The following is a 20,162-nucleotide window of genomic DNA, read 5'->3' as shown; positions in this document are numbered from 1 at the left end:
ATATTGACTTCCTTCCAAAAAGTACAATATGGAGAAGGGAAAACAGTCATTTTACAATGGAGAAACCTGAAAAACACTACCTCAGCCTGGTGATCAAGGTCGACCTCAGCATTCATAATGCATATTGATACTTTGTACACTTGATGTGATCTGACAAAATAACCCTTCTACTCTTGTGGTCTTCCTCCCCAAAACACATAATCCCAATATTATCATGAAAAAGGCATCAAACAAATTCTAGTAGTGGGCATCCTACACAAACCTAACTATTCAAAATTGCCAAGGTCATGCAAGGAAAATCTGAGAAGCTATCAAACCCAAGAGGAGCCTAAGAAAACATGGCAACTAAATGCAATATGATGTTTTGGATGAAATCCTGGAATAGAAAAAGGACATTAGGTGAAAACTAAGGAACTGGACTAATGTATGGACTATAGTAAACAATAATGTATCAATATTTGTTCATTGATTGTAACAATGTAACATACTAATATAAGTTGATCATCATAGAGGGAAATGGGTATAGGGTATATAGAAACACTTTATACTATCTTCTCAATTTTTCTGTAAAATTAAAACACTTCTAAAAAATAAAGTCTACAAAAATGTTGTATTTTCTTGTTTTATGATTATGTGCCTGTATTTCCTAATAAATATGTAAATTTGCTTTGCCTTCCTTGATACTGATATTAAAGAAAATACTAAGTAACTCTGAAAGAATTTGTAACTCCAATTTAACAAGCAATAATTCTTGGTATTAACTTTTTAGGAGAACCCACTGAATAAATCAAAGCAAATTGTCTTTAAAGGCTGAATTTCTTTTCAGTGTTTAATCTTTTATATGATTAATGCATACCACAAGCATGGTTCTGTTTCAAAGGGCAGAAAACATTGATTGTAGACAATGTCTAAAATACAGTGAAATATTAATGTATGATGCTATAACAACTTTAATGTATTTTATGTTTTCAAAATGATGAATTGTTATTTCAGTCAATAAAGTATTCACTTTTATACATTTCCTACCCACCTTTTCCCAGAACACCCACAAGGAAATGATACTATCATCTGATATTAGGTTCATCAATTTAAATTGGAGTTTTTGGTAGCTGTGGTTGCCAATGGTACTGGAACGTGTGATATTTTTACAAATCCTCTCCATGGCAAAATCTGATCTTCACAAGGTAAATCACAGTAGATGCCTAAAGCCAAATGACATATAGCTTTGTAGCTAGATTACCATGCACTTTACTTAGAGGCACAAGAGAATGTAGAAAAGGCCATTTCTCCTTCTGTCTTTTTCTGCTCAAAGGTCACTCACCATCTTACTTTTTTTCAGCCATCTCAGAAGTTTTCCATAAATTTAGACTATATAATGTCACTTAATGTGAATGTAGCTCAACATTCTGTTTTAGTACAGCTAATCTCACATTATTTTATTGGTCCTAAATATGTAAATCATCAGCAAATTTTTGTAGTTAACTTTTTTTTTTTTGATGTGGACCACTTTTTAAAGTCTTTATTGAATTTGTTACAATACTGCTTCTGTTTTATGTTTTGGTTTTTTGGCTGTGAGGCATGTGGGACCATAGCTCCCCGACTGGGGATTGAACCCACACCTCCTGCATTGGAAGGCGAAGTCTTAACCACTGGACCGCCAGGGAAGTCCCTGTACTTAACTTTTAAAAATAATTAAAATAAGCTATTCAACACATTTTTCCTTAAAAAAAAAAAAAAATTCTTAGGCTGGCCCTGGGCACATACATGACTTTGACATTTTTTCCATGGACTATTTTCTTATCTGTTCTACTGTGTCACATTTGTTCTACCTTCTCAAAAAGAAGCATTTAAAAATTCATCTACGTGTTCATGCATCGATACATTTATTAAATAAATCTATTGAACACCTACATACGGCACAGAAGAAAAGGCAGAAAACTAATCTGGGTTGCACAGAAAGTAATGAACTCAGTTAAACTTTTTTGTGAAAACAGGTGTTACTCAATCTACTGGAAATTACATTTCATTATGGGGACTCACAGACTCAAGGAAAACCAAGACCTAAATAATAATAAAGTAATAAAAGCACTAGCCATTTACTTAGTGCCTGCTTGTACCTGACTCTGAAACTCTAAAATCATTACGGATGTTTTGAGGATTGTCTGATATAATTGTAATCTCTATTTTACAGATGAAAATAACAAGGTTCAGAGACATTAGGTTACTTGCCTAAAGTGAGGTGGCCCAGACACTACAGAATTGGAAATTGAACCTTAGACTTCATGATGCCAAAGTCTGTGCTTTTAATCACAATGTGTGTGTGTGTGTGTGTGTGTGTGTGTGAGAGAGAGAGAGAGAGAGAGAGAGAGAGAGAGAGAGAGAGAGAATGTGTTTAATAGAGAACTTCTGAGAAATGGCAAGAAAACTGCCAGGTATCCATAAAACAATAATTTAGGAGCTTCTTACTATACAAATAATTGTTAATCATATGGCTGAACTAAGGATCTCTCTCACTTTTGAACTAAGAAATCAAAAGCTTCCAGAAGTTGAGTCTAAATTTTACACTTACATAAGATACTTCATACAGAATGCTAAAGTATAATAACAAAAGAGCTCTGAAAATACTGGAAGCATTCATATTAGTATGATTTCATAATGTGGATAATAGAGGATTTAAGAAATTGGCAGATACAACTGCAGACTCATTTGTTATCATTCCTGTGAAGGGCAAGATAAATGAATAAAATGAGAAAAATGAAAAAAGAATGGCTAGCAATTTTAGGTAGTTTGCTTAATCTCCATACTAGGAAAGACTAAGCAAAAAAAAAAAAAATCTCGAAATTTTATTTTGAAAGCACCTACAAGTGTATATGGTCTTTTTATACCAAATAACTTGGAATTATGAACTGTCAAATAAGTCTAATCTTCTCTGATGATAAAATTGCTGAGTTTATTTGAAACTATGAAATGAAAAATGAGGTAATAATCAGAAATTCTTAAGAAAAGGAGTAGACAAAACAAAATTATAAGAGTTATGTTAAAAAATATTTTGAAACAAACATTACATCCCCATTACTGGTACAGAGCTTTTAAAACCTTATTTTGGTTTTAAGTTTTAATAAATATTGATATGTTTACATAATTACTGTCATAAGGAAGACACAATTTTAGGTCAGCTTTCTTCATCCTTTCTTTATTAAGCATTATTCTATTTTGCTCCATCATCTTGTAATTATAATATAGTAACTGTGTAATTTTCTACTAAGTGGATATAATTTCCTAAACTGTTTTCCTACTGTTAACAATTAAAGGTGTTTCCAATTTTTTGTTATTACAAATGACATGACAATGAGCATTTTTATACAATAATTTTCTGGATTATAAATTATTTATCGGCATAAGCTTCCAGAATTAGAATTAATGTGTAAAAAGCTATTAACATTTTTATCTTGCTAGACATTGCCAAATTACTTGTCAAAAGATGGAACCAAATTATATTGCAAAAATCTTTGCCAACAGAAGACATTATATATATAATTTTTGATTTTGCTAAATTAATAAGTTGGAAACTTATGTTCCATTTCTTTGAGTTCTTTGATAACAGAGTGCTGCTGGAGGCTGGGAGGGCAGCCATGTCCATGAAGGCTCCCCAGAGTTGGAGCGGGGAAGTGGAAAAAGGTAAAAAAAATACTAATTGTATTTCCTCGATTGTTATCTCTCACTCTTTCCTGCCTCTGTGTAACTTATACCCAGGTAGCTGGAGAAAAATCATGTGGCAGGGCAAATTGGTATTCCAATAAATTAATAATCACCAACTTCAAATGGATTTTCAAGACTGGAAATATTGCTCTGACTTACAGTAAGTTCTAATTCTCCTTAAGGACTATTTTCTTAGAAGCTTTACCTACCCTCCTCAAATTTTCCTCCATCCTCTCTACTTCCTTCACTCTGAGCTGGTGAGGTGCTTCATAACTCATTAAGAACACAGAAGTCCGTAAATAGTCCACTGCCAAATCCGTTAATTCATTAGCATTTGCATTGATCTTTGTATTCCCTTTCACTACAGGAGTTAAAGTTAAAAGGCCACGTGCACTACAGATAGCATTTCATTTTCTCTCATCTTCTCAAGTACTTCACAGCACTGCATTTTCTACAACCCATCTACTCCTTATGAATGATTCTTGCCAAAATTCAACCTCATTCTAGACTAGTAACTCCAACTTAAAATGTTAAAAACTATACGTGTAACATGAAAGCCTCCCTCCTCCCCTAATCCCTGCATATCTTCTTTAGCCAATTCATGTCTGAACTTTTCAAAATTGTTATCTTCATATATTGTTTCCATTTCCTCACGTCCCATTTACTCTCTAATTTACCTCCACCTGACTTCTCTCACCATAATCTCTCTGCCCACTGTCCTGAAATTTTACTTATGAAGGTCACCAGCGATCTCCATGTCAGCATAGCCAATGAATAGTTTTTGTCCTATTTCTAGGCTCTTTCCTTCTTTAAAAAAGAAAAACAAAAACAAAAACCCTTTTTTTTCTTCTATGCTTTTACACTCGCATCAACTTCTGTCCTGGTATATTTTACTGGCTTTCTGTGTTTAATCTGATTTCTAACATTCTATGAGTTTCCTTTATCTTCAGTGGAATAAACCACTATATGAAGGATTATTCTCAACAGTTAGTTCTCATAGTAACAGTACTAGTAGCAGCAGTCAATACTTCTATAATGCTTATCATGTGCCAGACACTATTCTAAGACACTGTTTAAATACATATATATAGACACACACACACACACACACACACATGCACACACACACATACATATATAGTTTTCCTCCTCATAGGTGTATGAAATAAGCCTATTATTATACCATGTTACAAATGAGAAAACTGAGGCAATGAGAGGCCAAGGTCACATGATCAGTACTTGGTGAAGCCCCGCCTGAGTTAATGCTGGAACTTTAGAGTAGACAAGTTAAATAATGTCTCACAGATTGGCCTTAAAACTGAGCAACATTTAGTTAATGACTTGTGAAGCATCAGAAAAAAAATGGAACATTTTAAATTGAATGGGAACTACTAAGTTATATATCAGTAACTAAGAATGACTCTTATTAAATGAAATTATTTTTCATTATTCTTTTGAAAGAAGAATATTCTTGTGTTAGTGTTTTACAGTTTTTTTCATTCACATATTTATTCATTTATTAGATACAGACTTCCTACACACCTTCTATGTGCCAGTGTCTGCTGCAAGCCTTGGAAGTTTCAGTGGTGAGCAAAAAATTACAAAGTCCTTGCTCTTAAGCAAATGTCCACTGGTGGAGGAAAACAGAGTAAACATGTACATAAATTTTGTACAGTGACAGAAATACGACTGGACAATGGGATGGAGAGGCACTGAGGAGGCAGGTCTCTTTGGTCAAGATACTAGTGGTGGCGTTTGAACCGAGACCTTAATGAACAGAGGGAAATTGGTCTGGGTAGAAGGATTAGCCAATCTAAAGCTGGGAGAGCAAGAAATAGAGATTGTTGCATCTGAGGGACTGAAAAAGACAACTGTGCCTCGAACCCCATGAAGGTCAGGGAAAGATGTAGCAAGTGACCAGAGCACATGGCCCCTGTGAGCCTGGCTAAGTAGTTGAAAACTTAATCTCTTTACAATAGATAGCCTTTAGAGGTTAGAAGCAGTGCAGTAATAGCATCGGATTTGTGCTTTTTAAAAGACTACTTTGACTGTTGAGTGTCCTACAAAAGCAAAATACTTGTGTCTCTGTGAAGTGCAGATAGTAAATTTTCAAAAGCCCAATGAGCTCATAAGCAGTTGGTTTACTAACTGTAATCATTTATCTTAACTAGACTTCATTAATATAAGCTTGGTGACCTTGAGGTACTGGGACATATTAGATTAGGGCAACCCAACTATTTTCAAATAGTGTGATTTGAAAAATTCTTGAAATTGTTGGGGTTCAGGAAGATTATTTTATTGCTGGGGCTGGATGGGAAGTTTAGAATAAGAAAAGAAAGTATGATGGCTGGCTTCCATCTATTCTCCCTTTCTGTGGGAGAAATGATGGTGGGGTGACTACTTTGCTGTTGACCCAATGCTTAAATTTCAGAGCTAGTTCAATCCAGTAAATATTTGCTGAACAACTATTATATGTTAGGCACCTAGCTGGAACTGGGAATATAAAGAGAATAATTAATAATAAAAGCAGGTATTACTAACAAGACACAGGCACTGTGCTAATGCTTAACATGCACCATCTCAAGTTACATTAAGTTACACACTAACCATATGGGGTAGGTGCATTTATTATACCATTTTCTGGGTGAGAAATCTAATCCCTTTAAGGGGCTTAAGTTATTCTCCAAGGTTACACAGCTAGTTAGGGGCATAGGCAGTACTTGGACTCAGGTCTGGTATCAGCACCAATTCTCTTAGCCATTATGCTCTCTAAGGACCTTACTTGAGAAGTTCAGGATTATACATATATGGGTACAACCAACCCTAAGACCATCTGGCAAAACTGGCTGCTTGAGAAGTCCTGGATTTATGTAAGATGCTCTTGGAATGGAGAAGATCGTGAAGGAGGGTCCCCAAAACACACTCTCTATACTAAGGGGCAACAGAAGAGAGAAAGAATTAGCCTACAGCAGTATGATATTGAGGACCAAGAAACAGTGTTTCTCTCTTTTGTGAATAGTTATTAAATTATTTCTACTTCAAAATATCAGAAAGAAATCACAGGACTATGGACAGTTTGCGAGCCACCCTATCTTAGAGTGAATCCTGGCAGGTGTAGAGCTCATAGTATGACTCTGGCACCTAAGTGTAGTTAAGTAAGCTTTTATTTTTCTTCAACCTTAAAGCAAAGTAGCTTTCTGATGGGTATAATTTAGGAAAGTCTTCAAAGAAAATATTTAAAGTCCACTATCTCAGAGAAAAGCAATTTTGCAAAAGCTCTATCAGCAAAAGCAAGGCCAAACACAGCAATTATTTAGTGAGACTTGTATTGTTATGTCATTGCTCATGTTGTTTCTTTATGCATTTACCTGGAAGAAGGCTTTTAATGTTCAACAATTGTCAAAGAGATAAAGACCCACACTGATGTGTCAGAAAGAGCTTTGCCCTGGAATTAGATCAGTTTAGGTTTGGCTACTTACTAGAATTAGGTAACATTCTTAATCTTTCTGAGCCTGTTTCCTATCTGCAAATAGGGATAACACTATCTATTACAGAGGGATGTGGTTAAATTAAATGACACATGTAAGTGAAATATATCCTTCCAGACTGAGAACATACCTAGTAAATGTTAAGTGATCTGCAAATATTCTGCTTTCTTGAAATGGATGAAACCTGTTATCATGATTTTAACCAATGGTCTAAATATCAACACAATATTTAGTTAAAAGTTATATTTGTTCTTTCACTGTCCATCTGCATTTTAACATATTCTAACATATTCTCTTTGATAAATTGTGTCAATATTAGTAACATTTGTCATTTAAGCTATTACTGTTCGTATGTTTAAAATATTTCAATGTGATATAAGTCATTACTCAAAGGGATGCCTAGCTGGCTTTGCCAAAGATTTATTTTAAGTAAAAAGAAAAGACACATTTTTCATTTTCACCAAGTTTTATTGAACAGTGTATTCATTAGCTGTATGAACTTTCTGGCCAACCCAATACAGTAGCCAAGACATGGAAACAACCTCAGTGTTTTTTTGTGGATGAATGGATGAAGAAAATGGGGTGCATACAACCTACTATTATTCAGCCATGATAAAGAAGGAAATCTAGCTATTTGTGACGACATGGGTGGATCTGGGGGGCATTATGCTAAATGAAATGTCAGACAGAGAAAGATAAATACTTTATGATCTCATATGTGAAATCTAAAATACTGAACTCATGATAGAAAGAATGGAATGATGGTTGCCAGAGCTGGGCGTTGGAGGTGAGGAAAATGAGGGAAGACGATCGAAAGGTAAGAACTTCTAGTTGTAAGACAAGTGAGTAATGGTGATGTAATGTACAGCTTGGTCACTACAGTTAACAATACCGTATTTTATGTTCGAAAGTTGCTAAGAGAGTAGATCTTCAAAGTTCTCATCACAAAGATAACATTTGTAATTATGTAAATTAAGGTTAACTAAACTTATTGTGGTAATCATTTCACACACTATATATATAACAATCATCACATTGTACACCTTGGACAGATACAATATTATATATCAATTAAATCTCAATAAAACTGGAAAAATTTCATTTATATTTTAGCATAAATATATCAAATTGGGTTTCTTGACAAGATGAGTAATAACTATAGATAAAAGGAAATAAGATATTGTTGTTGCTGTTGTTTGCTTTTCCAGAGTGCAAAACACTAAAAACGGGGGAGGTGAGTATGGGCTTGCAAATGCTGCTCCATGGGCCCTAATGCTGTGATACAGACATTTAGTCCAGATCTGAAAGAGAACTTGAGTCATTTCAAAAAATCTGCAGAACAGTCATGTTCAAACATGAAGAGATGAATAGATATCAGTAAATTCTTTTCCACACTGCAAGCAATCTGCCTTCAGCTTTCAGCAAAACCTCAGTTTTCGGGTTATGAGGGTAACAGTTCTGAAGCAACCAGTATGATGCTTAAACACCAGTGTTTTCTCCCCACGATGAATAAGTTTTCAGTCTCCCCACCAGTGCCCATCCCTTCTCCCCTTAATGTCTTGGCCAACATTCAACCATCAGCCCAGAAAACCCTTTCCCAGTTTCATTGCCTGTACATGACCACGTTATTTCAATCACCTTGGCACATTTATACTCCCTACTTCCTAAGGTAGGTATTATATATATGAGATTTTAAATAAAAGAATGCCTGTAAAGTACTTAATGCTCAACTCCTAGCACAATATGAATATTCCGTAACTGCTGACTAGCATTATTATTATATCATTTACATTAAAACTAATCTGTACTTTCTTTCACACACCCATGTTCTTTGTCTCCAACTGGGGTAAAGGAAATAAATGAACACTTATTATCTACAGTGAGAGCATAGAATGAATGCAGTGTAGGCTATAGAATTAGTGGTGTTCAAGCCTGAAACTGACCTGGATTTGAATTCCAGACCTCTCACTTACTTAGACTTTACTACGCCTCAGTTCCCTTACTGATAATTAGCGATAATAGACATTTCAGGGACCACGGTAAGGATTGAAAATATTATAATGTTTGGATCCAGAAAGGTCATTCATTACCTCATTTAATGGAAACTGTTAGATAATCTGATTGAGTTTTGAGAATCTGATAACGGCTCTGCATCCTTTTGCTAAAAATAGATAGGTAGATAACTATTCATAGCATTTTGCATATAATTCCAGGGCTTTGCTAATATGAAAATCAAAGGCTTTAGTTGGCACAAAGAACTCAGAGAAATTGTTATGGGGCAAGAATTATAATTCTTCTTGAAATATAGACTATCATCCTGGAGAAGAAAGAACAACATTTTAATGTGGTCAAATTTGGGTCAAAACTATGCACTTCCATAATGGTGTTTCTACCAGGTCTTGATTTGACTGGGATTGAAATTTCTGATGTTACTGTCCCCATCACAGACTTGAAGACCTGGCAGACAATCAAGTGCAACCTATAGTTAAAGGTCGCTCATCTAAAAAAATGGGTATGTTACTACCATTCTGACAAGAGCATTATGAAGATTAAGAAAAATCACAAATAAACTCTCCTAACACTTGACAGCCAAGTAATACATCTTTCAGCTCTTTCAATTCTTTTTCCTTCTTACCTTATTTCCTTCCCTGCTCTGAGTTCTCACTGTGTTTCATGTCCCACAATGCTGAAGTCATTGTAATGCTTTTACTCAGAAATCTCATTTAACATTTAGCATAGTAAATAAGAAAGCGTAAGAAGTGATTCAGGTAAACTGCCATTATTACATCATTCTGGTAACCTGATTTGTCCAGAAATGTAACTATGTGATTCTCCTTTACTTCTAGTTGCTCACCATTCATGGGCACAAATTGAGTGTATATCAGATATATTAAATTCCTGGAAAATTATCTGTGGTGTGATTTGGGGTTCTATTTGTGTACTATAGCTTTCCTAAAACTAAACTATTATCATTTCTACCCCTCTTCTGTCTGAAAATCCTCAAAACATAATTTCTAATTAATAGCTATACTAATTGGCATTATAGTCATTCTTTTCTGCTTTTTCTCTGATTATAAGTATCTTCTGACTCTTAAGTCAATCAAATGGGTTCTCTACATATGAGGAAGTTCAAAGAGGAAAATAGGAGGAGTAGGGTAAGAAGACATTCACACATAGAATCAGTGGAAGCCTTAGCAGTAACAGAACTAGTGAACTTAGAGCTAATTAATTAGCAGTCAGGAAAATTTTGTCATGTGTTGTCATTAATTGGTCAACTAGGGTAATTAGGTTTACAAACAATAGAAAGCAGAGTGGAAAATCTATTGGTTCTGCCAGCTTCTCCTGCTTGTTATCAGCGCAATTTTCTCCTAGTTTATGAAACGATAACAGTTCGCTATTAGAATTTAAATGCCATCAATATAAGATATGGAGATATGTGAAGCCTACTACACTTTCTTCGTAAACTAGTACTATAACATCATAAATTCCACAGTACAATGATTTAGTTGAAAGATAAAATTCATGCAGAGTACACTATTTGTTTAAACTTCAAAAAACTCAAAAAGGATTGCTATATCTTGGCACACTCTTCTTTGTAGAATACGTTAGAGCCGGCCTTTTTTGATTAAGAGCTACTGTTCTGTAGAGAACACTTTTTTCATATTCATAATCATCAGGCAAATCAAGGATCTGACTTCCTTGGAATCAGTGTTTTTTTCCTCACTTCTTAACAAAGAACAGAACAGCTGATAAGAAAACTAAAATCTCTTTTTTATTGATGTATAGATGATTTACGATATTATATTAGTTTCAGGTGTACAACATAGTGATTCAATATTTTTATAGATTGTACTACATTTAAGTATCATAAAATGATGGCTATATTTCCCTGTGCTGAACAATAAAATCCATCTTTTGTTAAAAAAATAGCAAATGATGGAATGTTAGAAAATTAATTTATTTCCCATGAATAATGATCAATAACTATGGGACACTGGCCCATGGAAGTTAAGAGGCTTCTTTTTCCATGTGATTCTGAATACAAAATGTATCCATATTCAGGAATCGTTTTCAAAGTGAATTTTTTTGGTACCTTAATAATCATAATGGGTAGTAAGAGCAATTTGTTTTAACACTTATGTAGATAAGTGTTAAATATAAAATGATAAAACATAGGGTCTTTTCATTTTTTAATTTTAACTCTGTATATGAGACAAAGAAAACTAACTGCTTTCTATCATACTGTAGTTTTTGCTCAACTACTACTACCAAAATTCTTGAAAGATAGTATTACCTGTTTGTGTCCTTTCAGAACAACCCCCTTGCATACCAGTGCCATAAAAAAATCAATAACCTTGAGAGACCTTTCAAGGAAATCATTGTTATTGATTCATCCCTCAAATATGACCTAATTTAGCAACAAAAGTATGCTGAAGTTTATCGTTTCTTCTCAGTGAATTAATAACTCTGGAAGATTTAAATGTCTTTTCCTAGATGACAGAGGTGGCTTCTATACACATACACAATGGACACATACACACAAATAACATCCTGATATCCATTTTACATCTGTAATTCCACTCTGAATTCTCCCTGCCGTTAACCAACTCAAATGCCACATTACTCAACTCCTTTCCCTTGCTGGATGGATTGGGTTCAGGAAACAGGAAGCAATTTTAATGTCCTCTTTAGTAAACCTACACCCTATTTATGAACTAAGAAGAAATAGCTTTGGTTTCTATTTTCTGGTATCTTGAGCCTTTCATATGATTGCATGTCTCCAACTATATAGCTTGCAGAATTAGTATTATGATTAGAGATGCAGAAAAGTTTTGATGCCTAAAAATGTCTTCTCATCTACTAACTCATGGTTGGCACTCAACTCTCATCCCTTTATCTCTGAATCTCATCCCTTTACCTTAGATCTTTTTTTCCCATTAAAATTCAAATACTGGTTGTGCTTTAAGATCATAGTCATTTTTACCTCAGCCTGAATGATCCAAAAGCAAGTTTTGATGATGTGTAAGAGGGAAGAGAACTTGAGGGCATAAGTGTTGTGCAGAGGGTATTAGGGAATAGAGAAGACAGAGCAATAAACAGACTCACAGGGGAAACTCAGAAAGTGGAGCTTGATGAAACAAGCAAACATCACGGCTTTGCTAAGGTCTATTCTAATTAGTTATTATTCGTGTGTAAAAGTCTGCCTAAAAAGCATAACCTATGAGTGATCTGTGCCCCTGCATATTACGGATGTATAATATAATTCAAACAGTGCAAGGAACACACTGATTACCACATGGCCTCAGCCATGCTCCATTTTGTAGTCTGCCCACTTTGAGCATCAGAAAATGGATTGTAGAAATCTGGTTCATCTTATTTTAAACTTCTCATTCCCCAAATTTGAAATAGTATTTATTTAAAAACTAGGCTCTTTAAAAAGATCGCAAAAACACTATAAAGTACTCATTGAAAAGAACCTAACATTTACAACTGTAGTACATTATGTACAATTTATTGACTATTTCTCCTGAATACACATTTATGTATTTCATAATCTAACATTTATATTAAGTATAACTATAATATGATTCTGGTGTCAACCTTGACAAAGCTGGTGAAATCCTTTGCTACAAAAATATGTCTCTGCCTTATATTTTTGTTTCAGTATTAGTTTCCACATTTGCCAGCAGATAGTTTTCATCCTACTAAACTAATAGGCCACTTACTTGAATACTGGATAAAATACAAATTGCAGAGAATTCTCCATTTCTGTCTATAATTTTAAAAAACTTCAACTAAAAGTGCAAAGATTTTATCAATTTCTGTAACTTGCTCTCTTCCTAAACCTACTTGCTTCTTACATCAATATTTCAGTTTCTGGTTTTAAATAACTGTGACTCTCCTTCAATGTGTTCTCTGTTAAAGGCTTTCTCTCCCTTTAGAATTGTTAGTAGGAGAAGTGGTTGTTTTTTTGTTTTGTTTTGTTTTTTGCGGTACACGGGCCTCTCACTGTTGTGGCCTCTCCCGTTGCAGGGCACAGGGTCCAGACGCGCAGGCTCAGCGACCGTGGCTCACGGGCCTAGCCGCTCCGCGGCATGTGGGATCTTCCCGGACCGGGGCACGAACCCGTGTCCCCTGCATTGGCAGGCGGACTCTCGACCACTGCGCCACCAGGGAAGCCCAGAAGTGGTATTTCTGTGGGAAGAAAACAGCATCTTCTCTACTACTCAGCTGTCAGGACTACAGAGCTACATCCTCAGTTGTATAATCAAAAACCTGGCCTGGCATCAACCAGTGGGATTGAAAACCACTTTTTCAATTCCTTGCAATTAAAATATTTACATCAACTTCTCTTTGTTTTAACAATAGCATATAGAACCCAGTGTGGGTGTGGCTCATGATTCTGCTTCTCTCACTCACGATCTTAGACTTCTTGCTTCCAACTTCTTCATGAATGTGCCTTTAGCAATTGCTGTGGGCCAGGTTTGTTTACTGCTACTGGTTTCCAACAGTTCAATGCCCTGAGGCATCTCTTGAAAGTATTTCTTTGCTACAAAGTATTTCTCTCCCCTGCCCTCACCCCACTCTCGGATTCTGTTGCTTATTTAAGGTTTGCATCTGTAAATAGTCCTTTGGGTTTGTTTCCTTGGTGGGCTGGCTGTCTTCCAAGATTTTGTTGTTAATCTTGTCTGACATTTTAAAGATGACCTTTTGGTGTTGTTATAAAACTTCTCAAGAAAAGGAAAACAGAAGCGCTCATCTAACCCTCTTCTAAAGACTATGCAAAAAAGCCAGTTGTTTTAAAACATTATGCCTGGTGATATAAATGGCTGCAGCATATTATATCTGCACCTGCATGTTTTTAACTTCCAGAAACTAAAAATCAGCTCTGCAACATGGAATCAGACATGAAGAAAAAGCAAAGAAAAAGCCAGTATTGAAAATTTGCTGCCTGATACGTGAATGTATTGGCGAACAAGCCTGCTACTTCTCATATTTACATAAAGACAGTAGTCAAATGCCCAATGCAGTAAAAGAAACAATTCTTCTATGAGAAAAAAGAGTGATGCTACTTAGAGTTATGAACATGAACTTTAGGAAGTTTAGAGCTGAAAATAATCTTGGAGGCCTCCTTTTATAGATGAGGAATATGAGGTCTATTGTGGTTAAGTGAATTGTCCAAGCCAGAGATGGGACTAGGGTCAAAGTTGAGGTCTTCTGCCAGGGTGTTCAGCTTACTCTTTGAACCTGCTGGGTGTTTACATATTGCATCAAGAGAGCCCATACGTACTGGATTTTCTTCTTCCATTTACTAATAGAAGCAAGTTAGTGCCTTTACAGGTATTGTAGTATCAAATCAGCCCATTTAGTCAAACTAGTAAAAATTACTCAATCTAGGAGTCCCAAAGCGACAATGCTTTGTAGGCTTTTTCTTTTCTTTTTTTTCCACTGGAAATGGGAATTAGATAGATAATGCATGTTTGTGTGTATGTATGTATACATATATATATATACTTATATCTTGTTCAAATTTAAAAGAATACAATTTTTTATAGTCTAATTATGTATGACATAAAAATAGAACATGTCGTTAATCAAATATATTTGTAGTATTTATTTTTGTAAGTAACTTCCTTTATATATCTATACAGTTTTAAAGATAATGGGACGACACAGAAATATTATTCATTTTCAAGCTAACACTGATAATGTTTTGTAAGTGCCCTAAATTATGTAAAGACTAAAAGTTCCATTGTTCTATCTATTCTATGGAAAGTGGTTGATGTTTAGCTATGAAATAATGTATCAATCTCAGGAAACAATTCTTAGGTTAAAAAACTCATTTTCCCCATGATGTCTTTTCACAAAGATTTAATTCAAAGAATTTGCCTTTGTAAGATCTCAATCACTTTTCACCATTGTTCCCATGCATGTTCCTGTTAAGGGTGCCTGATTCTGCTGCGAAGCAACCTTGCAGTCTGGTTGGGGCATGATGATGAACTAATAATTATTTTCAATATGTCTGTTTGGATAGGGTCTTTGTAAGAATATCGTGATACTTTTGTCTAAGAGGCTGTGTAAGAGGGTTCTTCATTTCAGCTTACAGTTCTACAGGAATATAAGTGATAGAATGATGTTTTCCAGAAGAGTTGGAAGAATGTCAGGAGTACACTAGAAAAGCACTAGGTCTTACTTCCTCCCGGTATGTTTTTCTAGAAAAGGGTAAAAATCAGTCAGATGACAAGTCAAGAAATTTACCAAAGGATTTCAAAGAAATATGAGGAACATCAGTATTCCTTTTATTGACTAGATTAAATTACTGATTTTTCCTTCTCATCCCAAATTCTTAAGAAAAATCGTCAAGCCATATTATGTTGAAAAATAAGTCCCATGTAAGCGAGACACGGGTATTTGAATTTTATCAGGCTTCCAGATAAAACTAAATTGTTGATTAAATCCTCTCCATCCTGCTTGCTCTTGTCCCAGACATCCCTCTCCAGTTCAGGAATATCCTCCTTTAAATAGCTTATTTAACCATATGGGGCTGATGCCAGAAGCCTTAATATTTTCTGTACGGTATACTGGGATATATAAGGGGACTACCATCATATCTCTAGCATGTAGTGAGAGTTAGTAAATAGCATTCCCAGTGTGTATCTGGAAAAACAGAAAGGTTGTTCCTTTAAACAATCTTTTTTGGTGATAAAGCAAAGAATCAAAGGTATTTCATTACTAAAGAATCAGAGAATGTCTTAACTCTAAGAGAAGAGCACTTCTAATGTCATCTCAATATCCATCCAATCCAGAAGCAGAGCTGATGGTGTTACCAAGAGACAGAGTCTCCTTGTGGTGACACCACCTTCAAAAGTTTTGGAAGTTACCCCCAAACATCACCAGTTTTCTTTACAACCTTGCTTGTCTCTAGTATTTAAAGATACATCTGATACTTATTGATTCTATTTATATTTTGAGGGTGATCCCTTCTTAGGGATATCATCTCATATGCAAAGTTAAAAGTATTGATCATTGTTCTCTCCTAAACTTAAACTATTATAATTTATGTTCAAGGCAGCCAAGTTTAATAGCTTTATGACTTGGGGCCATAAAGGTGAGTGTTTAAATCTTGGTTCACTGTTTGGTAGGTGGTATATGGCCACTCCAGCTATGTTTTCTTACTTATAAAATAGGGTTTGCAGTGCTTTCTTCACACATAAAGGATTAAATTTGATATGCTAACATAGTGTCTACCATATGGTGTACATTAAATGTGAGCCCTCTTTCCTTTCTCCACTGGGTGTGGCCAACTTCTAGTTTTCTAGGATTTACTAGAAAATTTCATACCTTCTAGGAATATATGGCTTCTGATCATATTCCCTTACCATCTTCATTTTACTAAACTAAAGACTCTTCATTTTTTTGTAATTCCCACATTCTTATTTCCTATCTCAGCTACTTTTCTGTTAATTTTTTAGAATTCAGTTTATTTTAGCAGGCATTAATTGAAGTAAGGGGAATTACAGTAGGTCCTGTGGTTACAAATGTAAACAGGACCCCTGTTCTCAGGTACCTTATAGTCTAGTGTCAAGAGTAGTAAACAGACAAAAAATTGCAATTTGACCTGATAAATTCTGTGATATTGGTAAGCCTGTGACAACACAAGTGAAATATCTAAATCAGATTAGGGAGGATGGGAGATTAAAGGTAAAGGAGCTTGCCGTACTTGTAGGCCTTTCTCTAGAGTTGGCAAACATCTGTAGCTGTGTTCAAGGTTTAGATTGACCAAGACAGCCTTAACATTCCTTTCAGCTTAATAAAACTTTAGACAGGTTTCTTCCTGACTTATAGGCCCTTGACCTCCCCTTATTTAGAACATTTACTCTAAAAAACATACAAATTCTTTTTTCACCCCTTTGACACATAAATCTTCTTCTAGTAATCTTGCCAGATTTACAACCCAGGAATGTCTTTCTCAAGGACATGGGAGCCATTTTTCAAAATGTAATCATCAAGAAAGATAGCACCGCATCCTCTGTGGGAGGGCAAGAGTCTAACTTCAATAAGTGCTGATTAGCAAACACAGATGGCCTAATCACATTAACCAGTCTCCTCCTAATGTCCTCCAGTACCAGTCCACTAGCTCACTCCAGAACTGATAAACTCTCCCACCTTTTGTTTCAGCAGAGTTTAGTCTAATCTCTCTCTCCAATTGCAATAGTTTTGAATAAACTTTCCCTTGCCTGTTTAAGTCTGTCCTTGGACAGGATGCATCCAGGTTTTGTACAAGGGGAAAAAACTGATTTTTGCCCAATAATCTACTCACTGATGCCTGGCACTTGGTCAACTTTTGTAATTGCTGATTAAAATAAGTCCATCATGTCAAGGTCTAGGGGGAAATGTTTTCAATGGCTCTAAACACTTTGAGCAGTGATAAATGAAATCTCTGAGTTCACCATCTTCTAACTGGAACTAGAATTATTTTTCCAAAAATATATTTCTTTACACTTATGCACAAAATGAGCCTCTGCCTCAAAGAGACTGTGAGTAGGCTCAAGTATCCATTCGTCCTAAAAGCTTTATACTCATTCTTTTGGTATTTCAATTATCTCAAGTGTTCAGAATCATGAATAAAGTTGGGAGCAATTCATGAGGATGTTAATCAACTATAAATTACTCAACAAGGGCTCCCCTTATTATACTCTCCATGAAGCTCTCTAGAGGATCAGCTCAGGTACTGGCCTCATGCGCAGTCTAGATTGAGAGAGGATTTCAAATAATTGATGGTTTTAGCCAAAATTTTGAATTCTAAAAATGGATGGAAATTTGGAAATTCTAAATCAATCATAACAAATTACAAATTATCATCAAGAAAGACTGCATAATAAAAATTTCTAAAGGTTACTGTAGAAATGAAGCTTAAATTCAAATTTAATTCTAAGGTAAATAAAAATATGTATTCCATTTTCATTTTTTTCATTATAAAATGTATAAAACCAGAATTTTCCTTCTAATGTGCACATTTGGTGTACTTGCTTTTTCTTTCCAAAAAAAGGTTTCACTAACTTAAGGTCATATACAACATATGGCACCTTAGAATTAAGGAAATATGGGAGAATGATTCTGATTACCTCCTCATGCTACATGAAAATTCATTACTTCAAACTTTCTTGGACAGTTTTTAAAAAGATGCCAGTTATCTAACTCATACAAACACCCATATACATATGTACATCTTTCTTGTTGGGGAACAGACTTATATTAGTGTAAATAAGTGGTAATTAAAGTTAATGTGTTCATTTCATATACTTATAATTTAAGATATAGTAGAAATTGGTTTGAACATGATATATACCTTTTTAAAATATATTGGAGACTTATATAACCACCTCACAGTGCCTATATTTGTCCATTATGAGGTTTAGAATATACTTTACTACTTAAATGAGTTGAGTATGATATTTTGTAATTATACCTTTGCTTTTATCATATATTGTGGATGTAGAGTCTTTGGTCAGAAACATACCGTCTATATTATAAAAAAAATTTCTATAGTTTCATTATAGAAAAATGCAGTATTCTTTTAATATATAATTTAACATGAAACTAGGACAGATTTTCAGCAAAAGAAGGGAGCTGCATATATTTGGCTTTTACTGGCAGGCCTGTTTCTGCCCAGTAATTACCCAGTCTTTACATACATGTTACAGTTCAGGGCTTTTAAGGAAATCCAGCTTTCTTTGCTCTCTGATCTTTTCTTCTCACAAAATACTTAGCAAACACATAGCTATTAGCTCCATATGAAGTGGTTGTATACATCAGGTATTTTTCACAAGCCCACTTAACCAAGGTGCCAAGTAATTTGACTAGAATCCAAACCAAATCAGTTGAAGAGCTAAGTGTGCAAAAATTCGTGTAACACACTAGATTCCAATGAGCCAGTTTTATTAACACTGCATCACTTAGCAAACTCAGATGGGGTCTTTGGGTCTTTATGTTGAGTTTCTTTAATTGGCAAATGCTTAAGAGCACACTTTATTTATTTATTTATTTATTAAAGAATCATCTTTTTTTTAAATTTATTTATTTTTGGCTGCGTTGGGTCTTCATTGCTGCAAGCGGACTTTCCCTAGTTGCGGGGAGCGGGGGCTACTCTTCGTTGCGGTGTGCGGGCTTCTCATTGTGGTGCCTTCTCTTGTTGCAGAGCACCGGCTCTAGGTGCGTGGGATTCAGTAGTTGTGGCACACGGGCTCAGTAGTTGTGGCTCGTGGGCTCTAGAGAGCGCAGGCTCAATAATTGTGGCGCACGGGCTTAGCTACTCCGCGGCATGTGGGATCCTCCCAGACCAGGGCTCGAGCCCGTGTCCCCTGCATTGGCAGGCGGATTCTTAACCACTCGCCACCAGGGAAGTCCCTAAGAGCACACTCTAAATGCAGTTACACAATGAGATCATGATAAGAAATGCTATAAGAATATAGGCATAGAAAAAAAAAAATAAATCATCACTCACATATGCCCTGAGCATTTTCTGCTGAAGAGAGAATCTGAACTCCATAATGAGGGTACTAATATATTACATGCTTCTGATAGTAAGTTCTTATCACTTGAGAAATATCATTAAACATTATATCTGTGCAGCTTAATCCTTCTTAACTTGAAATACCTTTAGAAATAATACTTTAACAGTTTGAGAAAATTCAGCTATTACATAGCTATTTATCTAAATATTTATGTGAGATAATTATGAAAGCATTCTATTAATAATTTTATGAAGACATTGTAATAACAATTTAGTCTTAGAATTTTAGGGAAAAAAAAGACGAATAATGGTACTTCTAGTTCAAATTGTACAAATGAAAATTCTGAAGCTAAGTAAATTGGGCAAAGTATGTTGCTGTTTCATAAGTTAATTAAAGTAAATTTATTTATTAAATTTTTAGTTTTTTATATTTTCATGGGTTTATAACACATAAGTTTCAT

General features: G+C 35.0%; 1 long non-coding RNA gene across 3 annotated transcripts in view; it reads right to left on the bottom strand.

Moving 5' to 3' along the window:
- Positions 1-20,162, bottom strand: part of LOC125961834 (uncharacterized) — a 92,371-nt gene that overhangs the window by 48,152 nt on the left and 24,057 nt on the right. The window contains exon 1 of one of the 3 annotated variants that reach the window (XR_007472899.1): positions 13,198-13,217. The exons of the other annotated variants lie outside the window; for them this stretch is intronic. This is a non-coding gene — a long non-coding RNA (uncharacterized LOC125961834). Of the gene's footprint in view, positions 1-13,197; positions 13,218-20,162 lie in introns of those variants that run through there. 3 annotated transcript variants of the gene reach the window in all.

Source organism: Orcinus orca, chromosome 17 (assembly GCF_937001465.1).
Source record: "Orcinus orca chromosome 17, mOrcOrc1.1, whole genome shotgun sequence".
In the NCBI taxonomy this organism is placed as follows: domain Eukaryota; kingdom Metazoa; phylum Chordata; class Mammalia; order Artiodactyla; family Delphinidae; genus Orcinus; species Orcinus orca.
Note: the sequence above shows the minus strand (reverse complement) of the source record. Positions and strands in the feature narration are given on the sequence as shown.